We start from the raw sequence: 5392 nt of genomic DNA on the forward strand, positions 1-5392 counted from the left end.
CCCGGCGCTGAGAGCTGGCTGTCCGTTAACCGGCATGGCCCCGCTCCGCCCGCTGGAAGCCGCCGCTCGGCCCGGCCCCAGTTTAAATCTGGAGCTGGCGGGCAGCTCGCCTCCTGATTGGACACGGGGCGGTAGTCCCGTGATCACACAGCGCCGCTCTGATTGGATAACGGTAACAAGGGCCGAGCGGGCTTGGACCCATCAGGAGAGAGAGAGCGCGCGAGCGCTGTGGAGGGGGAAGGAGCGTGCGCTGCAGGAGCGCAGGGAAGGGAGCAGGCTAATCGGTCCCACTAGCCTGTGCTATCCCCTACTTCGGAAATTCCAAACTCATCACTATACTGCTTCGCAACTCTTCTCCAATCTCCCCGAATCTCTAAGATTTCTCATAGGTGGTTAGCACTGCTGCTTCACAGCACCAGGAAACCGGGTTCAATTCCCAGCTTGGGACGCTGTCTGCGTGAAATCTGCATATTTTCCCCGTGTCTGCATGGGTTTCCTCCGGGTGTTCTGGTTGCCTCCCACAGTCCAAATGATGTGCCGGTTAGGTGCATTGGCCATGCTGAATTCTCCCTCAGTGTACCTGAACAGGTGCTGGGGTGTGGCAACTAGAGGATTTTCACATTCATTGCAGTGTTAATGTAAGCCTACTTGTAACACGAATAAATAAATTTAAAATTTAAAGACTTGATGCTCATCTGAAGGGTTTACAGAAAATAAACTCCATGCACAAGTGATCTTTTAAAAAGAAATACATACTAAGTATAATTTGAGACAAAGGCAACAGAAATTTTGGATGAGTTGAAGTTAATGGAGGATTTCAGAGGCAGCCAGTCAAGAATAGCGTGGAACAGTTGAACAGAGGGGTAACAAAAGGCTAAATGTGGTTTTCAGCAGGGGTGAATAAAATAGGGGAGAAGAAAGACAATGGAAAAGGTGAAGTTTGTGCCTGATGCATCAGGCATCTTCAGTGCTATCTAGACTTTAAAATAAGACACAACACGTTGGAATTATTCCAGTTCTGGCAGCATGTGTGAAAAAAGAAACAGTGTTTCAGAACCAGTTCAAATTCCAAAGAAGTCATACTTGACTTGAAACATTAACTCCGTCCACGAATTCCAGCACTTCCTGTGTTAGGATTTCAAGCATCTGACCAAATCTCTCCTTATGTTGCATGTGTATTACCATGATTATCAGGTTCTGGATGTTTTTGATAAGAGACAATTATTCCAAACTGGTGAACACTTAATGACTATTTGCAAAAATGGACTTTAGTACCGCCCAGTTGGTCATAGGGAAAGACACAGTGATGCTGAATGCCACCTGCTGCAGGTTTAGAGTGTACTGTAAAAACTGTGAAAATCTTTTAATTGAAGAAAATCAACTAAGGTTTTGAGCCAGAAAAATATTTGTCTCGAGAAACAGTTGGTTTTGAGTCTCTTTTGGAAAATCACATCAAGGTTCTGTGAAGTTGAAGATTATATTCTGTTTAAAATAAAAGTAATTTCTCAGTTTTAGGTGCTAATTCCTGGATTTTATGGTTAGAAATCTAAGGGGTGTTGGCAAGAATACAGATTTGTGTACCTTCGATAAGGCAATTTGGGGAGTTATTTTGCAAGCTTCTTTCTAGTTGTGTATCTTTTATCTTGCATGTTTTACTATTTTCTCTTAATAAACATTTTAATTCTTAAAATTTTACAAGTATTCACTGAAATCCTGTACTTTTGGGTTCAGTAAGTTTCCCTTCTCATTTCTACAATACAAAGAAAATTACATTCAGTCAAAGTGGATTTCCTCTGACAGCTTTAACATCAGTTGCAGTTGTAACACCAGGTTCAGTTTTTGGACCATATCTAGCCTGAAGTGCTGGGAATGACAATTCAATCATTGCAGGTTAGCAAGCCATCCATGAGACTAAGATGCTAATACTATTCAAAGTACTGCTTCAGAATACAATTGCTCAGAATATACACGAGTCATCCAGTAGTACTGCACTCCCATATCTCTGCACACTCAGCATCAACTTTCTGGACTGCTCAATTTATTTCTAGTTTCTGGGTGATCGCTGGAAGGGAGAAGAGAGAAAGGACCTCATCCCCTCAGCAAAGTGTTCATCCTGCACTGGTTTCAAAACAGGGATGTAGGACAAGGTATCCATGGTCTGGTGCTTACTCTGCATATCTTTTGTATATGTGTCAAACTTCATGAGCCGTAATTAAAACATTAGATTTGATTTGATTTATTATTGTCACATGGGTTGGAATGGTGGCACAGTTTTCATTAGCACTGCTGCCTCACCACATCAGTGACCCTGGTTCAATTCCGGGCTCAGGTCACTGTCTGTGTGGAGTTTACACATTCTCCCTGTGTCTGCGTGCGCTTCCTCCGGGTGCTCTGGTTTTGTCCTACAGTCCAAAGATGTGCAGGTTAGGTTCATTGGCTATGCTAGTGTCAGGGAGGTTAGCAGGGTAAATATGTGGGGTTATAGGAATGGGGCTGGTGTGGGATTGTGGTTGGTGCAGACTTGATAGGCTGAATGACCTCCTTCTGCACTGTAGGGATTTTGATCCTGATTCTTTGTTTTTTGCACGCTATACAAAGTATAGAGTTCATACTGAAGGAAACAAGAGAGTGCAGAGTGTAGTATTACAGTCATAGGTTGGGCGTAGAGAAAGATCAACTTAATCTGAGGTAGGTCCATTCAGTCTGATGGCAGCAGGAAGAAGCTGTGCACGAGTCAGTTGATTCATGATCTCAGACTTTTGTATCTTTTTCCCAATGGAAGAAAGTGGAAGAGTGCATGTTTGGGGTGCGCGCATGCGTGCCAAGGCAGCAGCCAAGCATTTGAACATGGGGAGGCATCTTAAGCAGAAAAACCGATGGCTGATGATCAGACTACTCGTCAATTCAAGCCTTAGGATATAATCCGAAAACTTTTCACAATCCATGTGATGGCCAATGCCTATTTTTATAATACAGCAGATTGCTGCTCTGTGTCTGTCAGTTTGCTGGAGGTATAGTATACTGGTGTGCAAGAAACACTTCACTGAATTTGGAACAAAATGGCCCTGAGGCCAATCTGCTACCCCTCAGCTGTGACTGTGTGGGTATGTCTGAGTTATAATGGGCCAGGGTTTCATTGGACATGAACATATCCTTGATTATGTCAAACACCTTCTGTTGGGTTTTCGTTCCAGTACCACATAGTGCAGAGGAGGTCATTTGCCTCTGTTTTTAACAGGGTATCTTACACAGCCCCTCTCCCCTGCCCTATCCCATAGCTAATCTAGCTGACCTTTACATCCTGGGCAATTTAGCATGGCCAATCCATCTAACCTGCGCATCTTTGGACTGTGGGATTAAATTGGAGCAAAAGTTTAAGAGGAGGAAACTCACACAGGCACGAGGGGAACAAATAAACTCTGCTCAGTCACCTGAGACCGAACCCAATCGCTGGAACTGTGAGGTAGCAGTGCTAACTACTGTGCCATCATACTGCTCTTTGTGTGTGTAAGATTGGCAGGAATTTAGTCAGCTGATTAACTATGCTCATAATACATTGAAGTTCTGTCCTTTTCCAGTTCTCTGAAGGTCTTAGATGCCAGATGTGTGAACTATATGGTCTAAGAAGTTGATCATGGATTAATATTTAAATGCAGGACCTGTGGCCTACAAACTTCATTGCATCATTCCCACCCTGGCATTGTGCTTCTCAGTGGTGGCTGCATGAATGACAATATAACCCATTTGGCAGAAAACATCATCCAGCCTTCCAAAATGCTAGTAACAGTATGTTAAAATATCTCAGGCATTGAGACAATTCCAAATTGTAGGCAGTTATAACTGTATCATCTGAAAGTGTGATAAATTTGGTTAATTTTGCCTCCTCATTTAACAGGAGCTGTCAGAAACCGTTCATGTTTATTGAAACCTTCAAGTTTATTGAAAACGAAGCTCCTCCAAAATGAAGTTTTGTCAGGGGAGGTAATGGCTTTGTGGTATTGTCACAAGACTGTTAATCCAGAAACTCAGCTAATGTTCCGGGGAGCCGGGTTTGAATCCTGCCAAGGCAGATGATGGAATTTGAATTCAATAAAAAAAATCTGGAGTTAAGAATCTACTGATGACCAGGAAACCATTGCTGATTGTTGGAAAAACCTATTTGGTCACTAATGTCATTCAGGGAAGGAAATCTGCCATCCTTACCAGGTCTGGCCTACATGCAACTCCAGAGCCACAGCAATGTGATTGACTCTCAACTGTCCTTGGGCAACTAGGAATGGGCAATAGATGCTGGCCAGCTAGGGACACCTATATTGCATGAATGAATTTTTAAAAAAGACTCCAATTAACTTATGCAATGGGGCATCTTCTCTCTATGCTCTTACTCAAAAGCACAAGGTCCAAATAAATGTGGAGTGAGCTGTAAGGTTTGAGTACAGCTACAATGTCGGAGTACCAAGTGGGCCATTGATTTCAAAATCTGGCGTATCATGGAGTCAACTTTTTGCCTCACCTTTTTCAAAAGATTAGGGACTCTTCATGGGGTAAATAAACACACCAGTTTGGCATCTGGCTTCAAAGCAGTGAAATTTCCCCAGAGCTGTAAACAATTTCTGAAATACTCTCGGATTTATTCGAGTTATCCTAGCTGTGCAACTTGTACAAAGAAGTTATAAATCTGAACAAGCTCGCCGGCTTAGTAATGTGCACTCCAGATGTAGAAAAACAGAATTTCTGTAATTTGTCTTCCCCTATAGCAGAACACAACAGTCACCTGCTCTTGCACCTTGGATCCTCTGAAGCATGCAGTTGAATCAAACATAGTTGAAGAATTCAGGCTTCAGCTCCACTACAATATCAGGCAGAACGGACACTCCTGCATCCATACCAACTTAATGTTGGTTCCACTACAATTAACCCTGGTGTCTGCAGTCCAAGATCTGTCCATTGAGTTTGCAACCAACCCAAGAAAGCCACTTTGTGTTTCTCTGTATCTTCAATTTCCTGGATAAAACTTGATCTGATTTGTCTCCCTTTAATTTTGTGATCTAAAAATGGGAAGATTTCTGTTGGTGTGGCATACTACTTCAAAACGCCTCCACTTGTGGCAGGAGTGGCACTCTTCATTAATGGCTGGGCAAGTTTTGCGTTGATGAGGTCTTACCCACCACAACATGAACAAAGAACAACGGCAGTGACTGTGCCTTCTTCATACTGGTTCTGTTTTCAGGCAGGCACACTGATAGCTTTACGGACCATGATTTGGACCAAGTCAATGGTCTACCCTCAGGAAGGCTCGCCATCACCCTGGATAAAAGGTCTGTTTTGAGACGTTCAGCCTGTCTTAACTAACTATACTGTTTCTGAGATCTCCCCCGGACTATAAGGAGTC

This window comes from Carcharhinus amblyrhynchos, chromosome 1, assembly GCF_965287045.1.
Source record: "Carcharhinus amblyrhynchos chromosome 1, sCarAmb.v2.hapA, whole genome shotgun sequence".
Lineage (NCBI taxonomy): Eukaryota > Metazoa > Chordata > Chondrichthyes > Carcharhiniformes > Carcharhinidae > Carcharhinus > Carcharhinus amblyrhynchos.